Source organism: Macaca thibetana, chromosome 7 (genome assembly GCF_024542745.1).
Source record: "Macaca thibetana thibetana isolate TM-01 chromosome 7, ASM2454274v1, whole genome shotgun sequence".
Taxonomy (NCBI): Eukaryota; Metazoa; Chordata; class Mammalia; order Primates; family Cercopithecidae; genus Macaca; species Macaca thibetana.
This window is the reverse complement of record NC_065584.1, coordinates 131,835,051-131,851,440: the sequence shown is the minus strand read 5'-3', so window position 1 is coordinate 131,851,440 and position 16,390 is coordinate 131,835,051. Positions and strand designations below refer to the sequence as shown.

The window sequence follows — 16,390 nt, the reverse complement described above, 5'->3', positions numbered from 1 at the left end:
CTTGCCAACTGAAATTGATCAGTAAAGGGTACCCAGAGGACTGTGTTGAGAAGGATTCTGGTGCCATTCCAAAAGCATTCTGCATTTGAATAGGGATGTATGTCATGCGACAGGTAATGATGGCATGTCATCCTCAGATTAATGCCTCATCACCTCATACATTTAATGTAGCAAACTCCTTCATGATGTCCAAGTTTTAGCTCATTCTTCTTTACTATCTTTAATATAAAAGTTTTTTAAAAATCTTCCTAAAAAATATTTTAATCATGCTTCTCTCCCACCACATAATAATTTATAATGTTTCCCTGTTGTCATTATGTCAAACTATATCTTTAATCTAAATTCTAGAGAGATCAGTTACTGAACCTTCCTTTCTCATCCTCAGAGATTTAATCATTTGTTTTCCCGACTCCGAATCCTTGTTCTAGCCAAAGAATCTGACTGTTTTTTCCTTACATGCCTTGCTCAACTCTGTCCAACTCTTGTTACATGAGGTTGCATGCTGTACCTGAAATAGCTGTCCTCCTTTACCTGGCCAAATACTTCTCTCATCTCTCTGGAAAATAACTTCCAGGAGGCTTTGTGTAATTAACCAGACCTGGTAAGACACAGCTCCACTCTATCCAGCCTCAGGAATCCTATGTTCAGTCTTAACAAAATTTTGTAAACAAATATAGAACTGTATCTTAAACAGGTAAGGCTGAATTATACATGACATGCATTTATGCTCCTCCCCAGCAGTAGGGTCAGTATTTAGCACATAAAAGGAAATAGTCCATGCCAACTACAGTCTAAGGCAGAACAACCTTCCCCTCCTGTTCAGAGCACTGCAGTTGTACTCAGTAACAGAGCTCAATGGACTTGTGAGTTGGAGGTGATGGGACTGGCCTTGAAGTGAGGCCAGATGTCTGGAAATTGCAATGGTTGTGACCTAAAAACATCTTATATCCATCAATCTTGAATTCTTAGGAACACTCAGTCAAGGTCAGTTTGAGAAGAACCATGAGATATATCCCACTGTACATAACTGGAGCTCAGGTGTCTAAAAAGGCATGAGTTTAAAAAGTTTGCTACTTTCTCAAATCCATCTTAACTTTTTTTAAATCTGCCAAAGATACTTTCTTCTTCATGCACTTAAGTACCTGGAGCATAAATGCATGTCATGTATAATTCAGCCTTACCTGTTTAAGATACAGTTCTATATTTGTTTACAAAATTTTGTTAAGACTGAACATAGGATTCCTGAGGCTGGATAGAGTGGAGCTGTGTCTTACCAGGTCTGGTTAATTACACAAAGCCTCCTGGAAGTTATTTTCCAGAGAGATGAGAGAAGTATTTGGCCAGATACTTAAGCTACTCTGCAGCTATAAATGGGGGCAGCTGTGGAGTTCAAGATGACACAGCCAAAGCTGAGTATAGTTTTAGAACCCTACAACTGGAAGAGTTTGTGGCTGCTCACCTCAAAAAGGTCTCTCTAAATCTTATCTAAACTGCCCTCATCTACTGGAGACACTCTCTCCAACACTACCAAGAAAGCCATCATGGATCTGAGCCCTTAGAGAGCCATTCAGAATGTACTGAGCACCTACAAAATTACAGCCATCATTCAAAACTGGGGGAATTTAATGCTAGATAATTGGGGAATGTTTTTAATCTAATAATGCAGGCAGCCCTATAATTATATAATTTGACTATAATGGTATAGATCTAAGATGAAAGTATGATCAAAGGGCAATGAAAACACAAAGGTGCATGTAACCTAGCCTGAGGTCTTAAGAAGGGCTTTCCGGAAGAGGTGATATCCACAATAGGTCTTCAGATTTAAGTAGGAGTTCACCAAGTGAAGAAGGACAACAGGGTTGGAGGAACCGTGTTTATGTTATTATGGTTTTGTTACAAGGATACAAAGAGAAGTAAGATGACGCTGTCTTCTCAAAAATGTTATAGTATTACTGATGAGATGGGTCTAAGAATAAATAAACACAAGTTAAAACAGTTCAGATTAAGAACCTTAGCAGTTCAGTGGCAGAAGCAGGGGGTGGAGGGGAGTGGATGAGGTAAGGGTGTGTCTTTAATATGATATGTGAGGTAGATCTTGAAATAAAGGCAGAATTTTGGTTCAAAAACAAGTATTTGGGATGACATAAGCCAAGGAATGAAGGTGGGGAAGCTAATGAATGCAGAAGCCACATAAAGAGTATTATTGAAATTGAAATGTAGAGGGTCTGAAGGAGAATAATGGGGAATCAGTTTCAACAGACAAGTTGGGCCTTGCTTGCAGGTAATCTTGACTGTCAGGGTAAGGTTATTCAACTTTTTCATGTCGACCATAGAGAACCATTGAAGGTTTCTGGGTAGGACAGTATTATGATTAGAGTTACCCATTAAATAGGAGATACCCATTAGCTAGAAGTACATAAAATAATCTGGAGATAGAAGAGGTAACATTGGCGAAGTTGTTCTGGAAGTTATTACTTTCATGTAGGTGAGAAATAGAAAGAACACAGGAAGTACAATAGGAATGATGAGAAAATAGGGCCAGGTGTGGTGGCTAGTGCCTATAATCCTAGCACTTTGGGAAGCTAGGGTGGGTGGATCACTTGAGCACAGGGGTTCAAGACTAGCCTGGGCAACAAAATGGGACCCTGTCTCTACAAAAAAAAAAAATTAACAAAATTAATTAGGTGCTGTGCTGTGGTTCCAGCTACTCAGAAGGCTGAGGTAGGAGGATTGCTTGAGTCCAGGAGGTCAAGGCTGCAGTGAGCTATGATTACGTCACTGCACTCCAGCCTGGGTGACAGTGTGAGACTGTCTCAGAAAAAAAAAAAAAAAAAAAAGAATGATGAGAAAATAGTGAATTTAAGAAATGGTGCAGTATGTAATTCATGAAATTGTGAACCACTTACATTTGTCTATAGATGTATGTTTTCATTTGGGCCGAGGTTAGGGAAGTGGCATCTCTTTTTATAACCTCATTCCTTTGATAGCAAATGGCCTCTAGTCCTAGAATACTATAATCACTCCATTAACAAGAAAACATATTCCAATTAACTCTTCCCAAAGGGTTGGTTTCCAAGTCACTACTCTAAAGCTCCAACTTATTTTACTTAGACATAATACAAATGAGATTGCCTCCACCCTCTCGAAGACAACCTCATAGAGTTGTCCTGATGAGATAATAAAGTAGGTAGTATATAAAAGATAATTGGTGCCTACACATTTATTAGTATTACTAGCAGTGTTCTTATGTATCAGTGACTGGGCCTAGGATTCAGAAAAAGTCATCCTCAAAACTGAAATAAGGTTCTTAGTATTTAGCATCAAGCCTGCCTCTTACTGAACTTAGCATAGAGAAACAGGCTGAGGATGGAGATCCTGAATGGGCAATTAGGGAGGCTTCTACCCAACAACTGATGCTCTGCTCTATACTGAGCAAGGCATAAGACCTGGAAGATTTCTAAAATGGACATTTTTGTCCCCCAGGAGCATATAAACTACTTGGTAATAAAATAATTATATATGTATGAAGTACTGTTGACCAAGACCAAGCAAGGATGAGGAATGTAGTTTACACTTTGAATACATAGAATGATGGCTGATATGGTTTGGCTCTGTCCCCACCCAAATCTCATCTTGAATTGTAGCTCCTATAATCCCTATGTGTCATTGGATGGATCAGGTTGGAGGCAATTGAATCACGGGGTGGTGGGGGGTTTCACGTGCTGTTCTAGGGATAGTGAGTCTCATGAGATCTAGTGGTTTTATAAAGGGTAGTTCCTGTGCACACTCTCTGTTGCCTGCCTCCATGTAAGATGTGCCTTTGCCTTCCTTCGTCTTGTGTCATGACTATGAGGACTCCCCAGCCATGTGGAACTGTGAATTCATTAAACCTTTTTTTCATTATAAAATTTCTCAATGTTGGGTATGTCTTTATTAGCAGCTTGAGAACGGACTGACACAATGGCAATGAAGGCTTCTGTGTTCATCATTCTCTAGTCATCTGCTGTAGTCGATCCCTGCTAAAGCTCTGACTAAACCACCATTATTTCTGAAGGCTGTTTTTGGTTCCAGCTCCCTTTCTTCTACCCCATGCTATAGCACAACACCCTGCCCTCGGCTCTTTGCTTTTACCGTACAGACTTCAGGGTTGTTTCATAAAGGTCTAATATTAGCCTGACCGTTCTGGTTAGCATCATCCTTTCTTTATAATATTTGTGGGACTTAAAGATGAACCACACAGACAAGAACTTTAAACTCTGTTATTGCCCTTTGCTGACACTTTCAACAAGTTAATTGTCTGCTTGCCTTCCTGTAATTACTTTAATTACATGCCATTAGTGACCACTAATAAATGCAAGTGTGTTTGATTTTCATAAACCTTACTTTCTTTGCCCATCTACAGAACTCTTCCAAGGCTTTCACATGCAGTCAAAATAGAAAGAGGCAAACCAAGCACGTTCACATTTAACCTTTGGGGCTAAAGTGAAAAATAAAGGATAATTCATGAATAGGCTAACTGTTTTCTCCTGCTTCTGACACTGACCAGCATTCCCTCTATAGTGGTTACATATACATGCTGTGTGCTCGTTTATAAGACAGCAAAAGTTAAAAGGGGTTGAGAAATAAAAGCTGCCTAATTGCTGCTATTATCTCAACTCAAGGAGAGAATTGCTGGGTGATATTATGAGGATCGAAAAGCCATTGAAGAGCTTATTGATGGAACACTTTTGCTGTAACTTCAAGCTACAGAAAATGAAGGTCATAATTTTAGTTTTTATGAACACCTGATAGGGCATTTACATAGAACGAGCTGAACTGTGAGGAGACTAAGCCAACATTCTCTTTGCTACAGTTTTCCAGATTACATCACAATATCTGGTACAAAAAACTGTTTATCCAGTTATTGTCTTTTGGTCAGCTTTACCAATGAAGTACACTGCAAGCCTGAGAAAATGAATTGTATAGAGAATAGTTAGTTAAACACTTCTCATTGTGTCACCCAACCAAAAAGAAAAGGAAAAAAAAAATAACTGGCAAAAAATCAAATTCTGTGGCTGTTGGCTGGTTTACATAGTTTCAACACAATTCTCTTGCTTATTAAAACATTAAATACACTAAATTTATTTATGATGATAGCAATATGCTTTCCTCCAAATATAAAATGATGATTTCAATCCTTAATTACTGGAATTTGTGATTCGAATTTTTTTCTTGCTGTAAAAATGGGTTATTCCAGGTCATTCTTGATCTTTCCCTGCTACAGACTAATGGCAACACTTGAGTGGCAGCTGGCCAGGGCTGGGTATGTAAGCTCTCTATAGCTATGGAAAGGCATTTTTAATGTGTCTAAAATGAATGGTCCCAACCAGATAATCCCAAGAAGGTAACGTGTATGAGAACCAGGTGTTCCTCATTGCATACTCTATCCAGGTTATTAGGACGGCACTGATAACATAATTTACATGCAGCCTCCAGTAAGAGTTCATGTGGTATTTAAAAACACTCATCTTGTCAGAGAAAACAAAAACAGAAACAAGTGCTATGCAATTAATTTCAGGGAAAGGGTATATTTTCCTGAGATTTAAAAAAAATATCTCGTTTGTGAATCTAGTCAATACATTTTGGTTAAATGAATTAACAAGCTGGGAAACATAAAATATATTCCACGTTATGAAATGTCAGTTTTCTGATTCATCAACATTGATCCCACACGATGGACTTTTCATAAGTATACAATATGATCCTTTTACACGACGACTAAATATTACAGTCTCCTCTTTCTTCAAGTACTGACACATTTTTGGATGAAAGATAGATTTATACGACCTGATCAAGGGCTCTCAGAAAAGGAGGGAAGTATAGGGGTGCTAAGAAAATGAACTGACTAGAGTCGGGAAAAAAAGTCTAGGAATTGGAGAAAAAGGAGTCTTAGGCCAGAATAAATGGCATGAGTTCCTGGGAGAAACAAACGGACTGAATTAAATCAGACAGCATGCCTGGGGTGTGTTGGCACTGCTTTATACCCATGCTCCCCCACTGCCATTCCCAGTGTTTGTCTCTAAACAATTTTAGGCTTTTATTGAAGGAGATAGAGCACGAGGAAGGCTTTAAAGTGGATCATGGATAAGTGGAAGAAATACTACATAATTTTAAACCTTTTCTAAGCTCCACTATTAGTGGAAGAAATAGTACATAATTCTAAGCTGTTTCTGAGCTCCACCACTGGTTTCTGTTTAATTAAACCTGGAAATAACGTATACGAAATTTTCAGATGCTTCACACACACAAAATGAGTACAATAATTAGGTCCATCTCCTTTTATCAAATAAAAGCTTATATTTTAAGATTATAAAGTTCACTTAGGATTCTTAAATGAAGTCTTTAAATTAGCAAGATAAACATATCCCTTGCCAACCTGATCCCAAATAACTTTTGCAGTTCATTTCTCTACCCATCTTTCCATGAAATCTATGTTTCAACTAATTCCCAGCATCCTCAGTAAAGTTAAATGAATAAACGAAGTGCCAGCACCTCAAACATAGAGTTCTTTCCTGTCTACCTGCCTGTGCTGAGAACGCCCTACCTACTTCCTCTGCCTGGCATATGTTCCTGTCTCCTTCAGGATCCATGATAAATGTCCCTCCCCTATGGCACAGGTTTCCCCAACAATTATCTTTGTTTTCACCACACTTTGCCCCAACTCCCCACTACAGGCCCTCCATTCAGCAGCACTGTCATAGACGACTCAAGGCAAGTGCTCATGTATTCTTTCTGAGTCTTTAGCCAGGGCTGTTTAATAAATAAGCAATAAATAAAAGAATATAGAGGCATTAATAGACTGTCAGAAAGGGCAGAAATTGAAGCAAGGGTAATCCAGTCCAATATATCATCCAAACTTTGGAAAAAGTAATTATTTTTTAAATTTGTAGACAAAACTGATTTAATATCATGCTTTCAGACCAAATTTCAAACAAAATAATTAAGTTATCTAATAAGAGCTGACTTACTGTGAACTGGGATGCTGGCAACTTTCCTCTCTTTCAGCTTCTATTCCTCTACTGAACTCTGCCATGCAACTCTGACCTTATCAGCAACTGCAAGCTCTCTTACAATGATTTAAAACATGAAGACTTGTTGAATTTAGGAATAAGGATTGAGTGTATGGGGGCTTTCCAGCTAGTATTCAGGTTGCCTACACAAACGTATAATCTGCCAACAAAGGAAGTGATAAATGATACAGAAAAATGAAAATCAGCTATGCTGCAAAGGATTCTACGGTCAGAATTCTTGAGTTTGAATAGAACCTTCAAGACATTCTGTGACAAGACTTAGCTACTCTAGGCCTTATTTTCCTCACTGAAAAATGGGAATGACACTTTATAGATATTTATGCAACATAAATAAAATTATAAATGTAAATGACTTAGCACAATACCTGGCACACAAACAGGGCTCAAATATATCGGTATGATTAAGATTATGATTTAGGCTTTTATTTAGGTAAATGAGAGCTCTTTCTTTTTTCACCAAAAATTAATTGAATGCACACTAATTGCTTGGCACTTGTCAGGTTAGGCTCCATTATGCAAACCACAAATTGACTCCTAAATCTCAGTGACTTAATGTCACAAAGGCTTATTTCTTGCTCAAATTTTATAGCCAATGAGGTGTTGGCAGGGACTCTGCTCCACACAGTCACTCAAGGATCAAAGTTGAAGGAGACTCTGTCAACCTGCAGCTATACCATTCAGAACACACGCCTGCTAGATTGCCATGAAATCATGCCGCAACATCATACCATAGAATCATGAAGCATTGCATGAGGGCTTTCATTTTCTCAGTCTGCAAATGACATTTGTGTTACCTCCAATCACATGTCATTGTCTAGAATTGGTCACAGCGTCCTGTCTGATTGTAAAAGGGCCAAGGAACACAGGGAAAACGACAAAGTGACCATTTGCTGGGCATCACTGTTTTTGCCTCAATATTAAGCACTGAAGAAGCAAATACAATGAAGACTTAGTGCCTCTTTGCATGTAGCAACTTGCATAGGTGTTAAATGGCTTTAATAAGTCAGCATCTACTAGAGGGACGCTGCACATGTGAGTATTTCATTGAGGTCACGCAAGACACTTTGAGAAGAATCATATTTTAAGATGATTTTTAAAGTCATATAACATTTGCTGCAAAAGACATACTTATAAGTTTAAGACTTAATGCCATGTACCCTTTGTACAATAAGGTTTTCGTTGCCTAGAAACAAAGGTGTAGTTTTTGTTTATGGTAATTTCATGGGGTAATAGAAAAAAAAACCCCAAATATTGAGTAAACATTCTACAATTAATTAGGCCATTTACTCCTCAATCTACTTCTCTAAGTTGAAAGGAGAGAGGCTTCTGGCTAAGATATTCTGACCCCAATGGTGACAGGGAGGGTCTGTCTTCCTCATAGCTCAGTGGTAAGTCTGCCTCAGGCAGCTCTCAGCTTCTTCTCAACTCAGTTCACTCCATGAGTCCAAAAGCAAGGCGACAAGCTGACAGGAACTCAGTTAGAATTCTTGGCCTTCTATGCTGCTTCATGAGCCAAAGGGAAAAGAGGCCACCTTCCAAGGTCCAGCCAGCTAGGAATTAAGCCTCCTCCTCCTTTTTTCTTCCTTTACCCTTGCCAGAAAGCCTGTGGACAGCCTTCCCAGGCTTCCGGCTCCCCTGGCCAGCTGGGAAAGGCACAGCCTTTCCAGAACTCGATGAGCTTGCCAACAATTTTTTCTTCTTGCCCCATGTAAGAGCCAGAATTGCGAGATTACAAAGCCACCGTCACAATATAGTCACTAATAGATGTTTTAAGAGACCAAGGGGAAAGAAGGAGTTTCTGGGTCAAAGAAAAAGAAAGAAAATGATGAGTTTCGAGCAGTGTAGTCATGGTTTTTCATAGTTTGCTGATAATCAGAGCAAACCTTTTCCTTCCAGGGGACCCCAGGCAGTCTGGAAGACGTGTCTCTGAAATCCGTTCAGAGCCATATTTCATTAGTTTTATTTTATGAGAAGCTTTCTTTTTGAGCATTAACCCCAATTCTCTAATGCATGAAAAATTTAAGTTGATACTTTATGAAGAGGCCTAAATGCTGGTACCAAATCTATATTTTATGTATAGACTTCCTGAGGACTTGATGGGGAGCCAGTTAGTGACTCTTTCTTTCAGAGTGTGTAATGTGAGCCAGGGGACTTGAGCATAATTACTGGATTTGATGGGTGATGTAGATCACTTCCAAAGTTGGCCTTGGTGTATCTTGGCTCAGGAACTCGCCTGACCCAGCCACAGACCCTCTCTCAAGTGGTACCGACTCTCTGATTTGGCCTGGTATTATTCAGGGTCCACTGGCTCCACAAATCCTAAATCTTCTCTAGCCCCGGTTTTGGACTGGAACCAAAGCCACCTCTGCAGTGGCTGAGGGGAAGGGCCCAGAGTGCAGTGGGGTGCTGCCAACTGTGAAGTGAGGGTGAGGCCGCCACTCCTTTTCAGGGAGGCCTATCTGCCTCCTCCTCTCATCTATGTCCCCAGTCTCACGGCTGCCCAAAGGATTAGCAAAGCATCTTCTTTTCCTCAGACTGGCCCTAGAGAAGAGGTAGAGTCTGAATGTCTCTTTTCCAGGAAGTTCCCATGACTCTTTTGGGAGCAGAGTGCTGTCTAACTTATTACAGTTAGAGTTCCAAATGCCAGGTACTACACAAAACATTGCAGCTCTCTTTCTCCAGAAAAATGGGTGTCATTTGCTCTATATCTGCATAACTATAAGCAACCAGGCAAGCAGTCCTTGACAGAACAAAAGCATGTTCAACCTTAAAAAAGTGATTCTATCTCCTACCTTAGACTGCAGAACCCAGTTCCAAAAATCAAATCAATATTTTTCACATTGAACAATTTTAGGATTCAGTCTTCACCTATCTCTCCCTTATATACATATATCTCATTTAATCCTCAATTCTACTACTTATATCAATGCTACTGGTATTTTTATTGACATTTTTAATATGTTAAGATTTCTTCTGAAGCTCAGAAGAAATCAAGATATACAAACCATAAGATTAATGCCACAGGGATTATAAGAGATAGGGAGGCAAGATTTGATACCAGTTCTCTTGGGCCACAAAGCCCCATGTTCCTTCTACTACATGGAGGCATCCACATTCCTCCAACAGAGTTCTAGAGTCATTTTGGATTCCCTTTTAATATCTTTTCTGTTTGAGAGAAAATCAAATTGCTCCTGCTCCTGTGATTTGGAAAGCATGGCCTACAGATAATTAGGGCATGTGGACTTGGTTCTAATTTGAATACTGCCAATAGTGCACTAAGTGACTTAAGCAAGGCATGGCACATTCTGGGCAGCTGTTTTAAAAATGCCATCCATCTTTAACTTGTTCTGATTTCTCTATACAAGAGGAGCTATTAAAATGTATAGGATTTAGAGCTCACGCTAGTGTCTAATCCGGCAGCACTTTGACCCCTTTGAGAATGGAAATGGCAAAGCCAAGGTAATATGGTCTCAAACTTCAGCTGTCCTGCGTGGCTCCCTATCAGTCACAATTGCCTTCTTGCTTTCTGCTGATCTCACTTAACCTTGCTTTCCAAGGAAAGAGAAAATATTTGTATCCTCTATCTGTTCTCTTTTCTCTCCCTCCACCCCTTTCCCCCTTCCCTCTCTTTCTGTTTTTCGTGTGTGTGTGTGTGTGTGTGTGTGTGTGTGTGTGTGTGTGTGTGTGAGAGAGAGAGAGTGAGAGAGAGAGAGAGCACAGCCAGGTAGAACTCTGATCACTGGAGGTTGGCATATTTCAGGAATTGTCTTCAATTCTCCTACCACACATTTGTTAACCTCAGACGTTACTACTGGGATTTTCTTTCGTAGACATGCCTTGCTCTCTTTCCAGGAAGACACCTAAAAATCAAAAGCAGCCTACCTTGTAGTCTAGCTCCTCCCACTAGGCCCAGCCCCTAGTTTGGCTCAAAAACCAAGCAATATGGGCCTATCTGCCAGGCTGCTCTCTACTGCCATCTCATGGTAATTCAGCCGCTTTCAGAGAATCAGCCTTTCAGTAGGTGCAGACCCTCGCAAGAGACAGAAATCATAAAGGCTCATGTCTGCCAGAGCAGCAGTCTTTGCGACAGATTGTGTAGGACATAAAGGCTGAAAATACCAAGAAAGTTACTGAAGGAGTTGAATGTTTAAGTAAGGTGTATATCATAATTTGATTTCAAAAAGTAACAAGAAAGTATGACTTATGACAGAAGGTGAATCCTGAATCAGAAAGTTGCATTTTTTGCAGGGGGAAAGCAGGAGTTTGAAACATACCAGAATCTGGAAGATACATTTATGGAGATGAACAGACTGAAAACTTCGCTAAGAGTCAGAAATGATTTCGACACAATGACTAGGACAGTGCATCAGTGTGTCAGAGAGTCTGTAAAAGCAAAGTCACAATGAAGTCCACTCAGACACCCAATGCCATGTCACCGTGTGTGTAGGACTGTTGACTGCCCTGGCCCTGCTCCCACCAACATTCATGAGGAACAGCAGTCACATGTCCACTCACAGACTCTCTCTGGCACTTGGCTGCTGCTTCTCCCATCACTTGGTCATAATTTGGACTATTTCCATCTATAGGCACCATGCAACTTGCCTTCCTGTGTGACTGCTTAACAGACAAGGCCATTACAGTGTATATATTTGGTTACGAAAAGAACACACTTTACATTGTATAAAATTTGGAAACACCCCATAAAGGATTGTCAGTGTATGGCATGCAACTCACTGGCCTGGGTTATGATTCAAACGGTGTGCTTGGGCAGTGCTTTTATTATTTATCTTTATTCTCCTCCTATTGTATTCTTTCTAAATTGGCAAAGAGGGTTTAGATAATAATAATAAGTAGTTTGAGCTGTATTAAATCAAGAATCCAATCTGTAAAGCTAACGCAACCGGACCACTTAGTCAAGCTCGTCTAATGCCAATTTGAGGCAAAAATCAAGATTAGGTTAAATATTTCCCTAAAGGAATGAATCTTTCAAGTTCAAACTTAAATCAAACAGCAGTATCATTCCATGCAGAAGAGATATAACTGCAAAAAAGTTCATGCCTTACCACCAGGAGTCTTGGGCTTCCAGAGGGCTTCAGGCTGTCAATTTGCGAACAAGAGATCCAGGATTATGCATTCTATAGTAAACAGAAAAAAAAGGAACAAAAATATATTGAGATAGCTACAAATGCAGTGAAAATGTGTCACCTACAGACAAGTAAAAAAAGAGAAAATAAATTGGAATTAGGTTCGTAATTCCTGTTGATATAAGCAATTCTAGGCCTTCAATCAAAAAGATTACTCCACACAAAACTTAATAAGTAAGCCGACAGTGTTGACCACGGCCTGACAAAACATATGGCATGGTTATTGTAGGTAAGCAAGACCATTAGGTGGAACAAGGACATGGAATAAGGTAACACCAAGGCACACAATAACCAAGTTATTTCCTTTCCAATAATTACAATTTGTTCATGGGAAAAGTCTTATTTTGGTTAAAGTATGTCTCTAAACTGTACTAATCTCTCTTTTAACTAATTTAGGTATTGGCAGACAAGATTCAACTAGAATTTATTAATAGGGTGTTTTTTTTCATTCATTTGTATTTATGTCTTCCATTTACCATCAGCAGGACACTGTGAGGAGCAAGTCATGAGAAGTATACAAAGTCTCGTGGAGGTTATAATCATGTGCACATATTTCTGAGAATAGAAATAAAGTATTTCCTTATAAAATGGTTTTAAACTTAAGCGGGAGTAAAGCAAATCTTAAGTAAACAATAACACTTTTGATTTATTAACATACGAAAGATCTTAAAGGTAGTAATTAAGTGACTGAGTTTGGGAAATAGAATTTTCACGAAGAAGGGAGGTAAGCATACTTGGGAGATTGGAAGCTAAATGAAGACAGAGTCAAGGATTTCTTTGCCAATTTTATCTCCAATATCTAGCAAGGTACATGGCATATAATAGGTACTTGATAAATACTTTTTCAATAAATGAAAAAATAAGCAATTTCTGGAGAATCTGGAGGTTGTTTAGATGTCTGAGCTACTCATGGGCATGGAACAGGGCTTGCCTATTACTGTAATTCTAATATCTGGAATTGTTAATCTAACAGTACTCTGGGAATACTTATTGCATAGATAACTGAATAGGCTGAAGTGTCCTGATTTTTTAAAATTCCTCAAAAAGAAAAGGAAAATTAAAAAAACTAAAGACAATTTTGAAGTACTCCCCCCACTAAACACACACACACACATACATACACACACACACACACACACACACACATATGCAAACACCTTAAAGCAATTGCCCTCAGGCATTCTAAGGCAGGAAATCCGCCCCAGGTTCAGGCAATAAGGGGGTGCACTGCCTGTAATGAATTTTAAAATCATAATAAAGTTCAACTAAAAGTTGACCTGCTTTTTATCACCACCCTGCACTGATAATTCTCAATCATGTCAGTGATAAAATACTCCTTCCTCTGAGCAGATAGCTCCCTCTACTCACTATGCCACTGGGTTCAGAAAAGATGGGTTATTTACTTAAAACAGGTAAGAAATTATGCCGACAGGAAATTTGGCAGTGACAGACTTTCCGTACCCAGAGACCTCAAGAGTTCAGGGGTCAATAAAAAGGAAAACCCAGGACTTTTCTACATAAAACATTCCAAGAAAGTCTAGACAGGGTGGAATAGGAAGAATTGGTCTTGGAAATCATTCTGAATGGCTTCCGAGTGTGTTGATGAGGGTAAGCGAATGCAGCCCAGGGGAAGGGCTACTCCCTTTAGCCCGAGTGTCTAACAGTTGTGGGCAATTTTATCTGTGCTATTCAAACTTGGATATTGGATATTGGCAATTCAATCTGTGCTTTCTTAATCTTTTCTGTAGAAGATAAGTAAGGAAAAGTGCCGCTTTAATAATTGCACAGCCTGTCAACAGCAAAACATGTAAAACAAAGGGTTTCAATAAGTGGGTGATCTTTCAGAAGGTATTGGGTCAGCTACTCTTGATAACTCCCCCTTTGCTGTGAACTTGCTCCACATAACACAGCTCACTTCATATCTACAGCTGCCTCTTCCGAGGTTAGCATCTTGGCTGACCATGGCCCTTGGTGACTTGTGTCCCTTCTCAGAGTCGCGCTTTTACCCATTTACACTGAGTCCATGAGTCGGACAATTCTTGCTCCTCATTGCCTGTTTCCCTGCTGAGCTAGTGGTCAGACACTTGTCTCCACACCATTTTGCTACTGTTCCATTGCAGTGGTTGAAACAGTCTCCACTTCTACTAATGCTATTAATTCAGGATAAATTCTGTTATCATGAGAAAACACCAATAATAGAAATCAGTTTCAGCTATAATTGCATTTTCAATGACGAAGAAACATAGGTATGAACACACACACACACACAGAGTAACATATATTTAAATTAGAAACAAGGTTGAAGTTGCTAATTTTCTTGATTGTACTGTATTTCTAACAAGAAGGCAGTCAAGTCTAGCGCAATAAGTGACAATCAGTGGCATAAGACCATTATTTACATAACATATGTACTGGCCTATGCTTCACCAAGCACTGTGACATTAACTGTCTCAAAACAATCCTGTCGGTATTATAATATTATTATAATATTATTTTTATACTACAGATGAGGGAAAACACTAAGACCATAAAATTAAAGACAATTTTTCCAGATCACATCACTAGTAGGGGAAGGAGTTCAAACTGGTCTTTTTTCTGCTTCCTACTGGAGCCGGCACATTTACTAAATGGCACCGATGCTGCCGGTGTAGGTCTTACAGAAACAGTTACGACAGTGATAAAGAACTATATCAATGTTCTTTTAGCATTCTGGCAAGGAAAGAAAAGAGACAATGAGTTAATCCCCAGCAAAATGCCATGATGTGTAAAAAAGAGAGAAAACAGCTCCATTTCACAAGCACCTAAGTCAACGCTTGCAAAGTTATCCCTAATTCAACAGCTTTTTTTCATCCCTTCCTCTACTTCTAAATCTACCATTTAGCTAACATTTTCCAGTAGTTAGTTTCCAGAAATTTGCCAGCATTCTTGCATATTCAGCCTTTAAACATTCAATGAGAATACACAGGGTACATGGCCTTATGTCAATCTACCTTCTCTACATTGCATCTTCTAGCAAGCATTAGCATAAATACCAACATGTTTACATCATAATTACTTTAATTTCCTTGGCCCCAACCAGACCCGGAGTGTGTCAATCCACAGTGATTTCCAGGGTGGGGAATGATAACTGGTCCATGAAACACAAATTATAATAAATGCTTGGAAACTTGGCGTACCACTTCTGAAATGATCCCAGCCTTGCAGCAGGGAGGGCACAAGCCTTTTACATTGATATGGGTAAGTCACAGTTCTCCAGGTCTTCAGGTTCTCATTTCTAAAACAAGAATAAAAATTATTATCCTTGTGAAGAAAAGGGAATGCTTGTATGTTGTTGGTGGAATTGTAAATTGGTACAACCATTATGAAAAAGGTGTCAAGGTAGCTCAAAAAAACTAAAAATAGGCTGCGTGCATTAACTCATGCCTGTAATCCCAGCACTTTGGCAGGCCAAGATGGGTAGATCATTTGAGGTCAGGAGTTTGAGATCAGCCTGGCCAACATGGTGAAACCCTGCTTCTACTTCAAAAAAAAAAAAAAAAAGGAAAAGAAAAATTAGCTGGGCATGGTGCCAAACTCCTATAATCCCAGCTACTGGGGAGGCTGAGGCAGGAGAATCACTTGATCCTGGAAGGTGGAGGTTGCAGTGAGCTGAGATCACTCCTCTAAGCTGGAGAGCCTGGAAGACAGCAAGATTCCATCTCCAAAATACATAAATAAATAAAAAACTAACACCTAGAAGTATGTGTTTTTTTGTTTTTTTGGTTTTTTTTTGAGACAGAGTTTCGCTCTTATTGTGCAGGCTGGTGTGCAATGGCGTAATCTGGGCTCACCGCAACCTCCAACTCCCGGGTTTAAGTGATTCTTCCGCCTCAGCCTCCTGAGTAGCTGGGATTACAGGCATGCGCCATCATGCCCGGCTAATTTTGTATTTTTAGTAGAGACGGGGTTTCTCCATGTTGGTCAGGCTGGTCTCAAACTCCCGACCTCAGGTGATCCTCCCGCCTCGGCTTCCCAAAGTGCTGAGATTACAGGCGTGAGCCACTGCGCCCGGCCAAAAAACACCTAAAAGTAGAACTGCCATACAGTCTAGCAATTCCACTTATGGGTATATATCCAAAGGAAATGAAATTATTAATGATACATTAAAGAGATAAGTGCACCTCCATATTATTGTAG

At 39.5% G+C, this 16,390-nt stretch overlaps 1 protein-coding gene across 3 annotated transcripts in view; it reads right to left on the bottom strand.

Moving 5' to 3' along the window:
• The window catches only part of SEMA6D (semaphorin 6D), a 583,866-nt gene that overhangs the window by 293,753 nt on the left and 273,723 nt on the right, over positions 1-16,390 (bottom strand). For all 3 annotated transcript variants that reach the window (XM_050797148.1, XM_050797161.1, XM_050797150.1), the window contains one exon: positions 12,134-12,205. The gene's annotated coding sequence lies outside the window, so the exon portion shown is untranslated. The remainder of the gene's footprint in view (positions 1-12,133; positions 12,206-16,390) is intronic.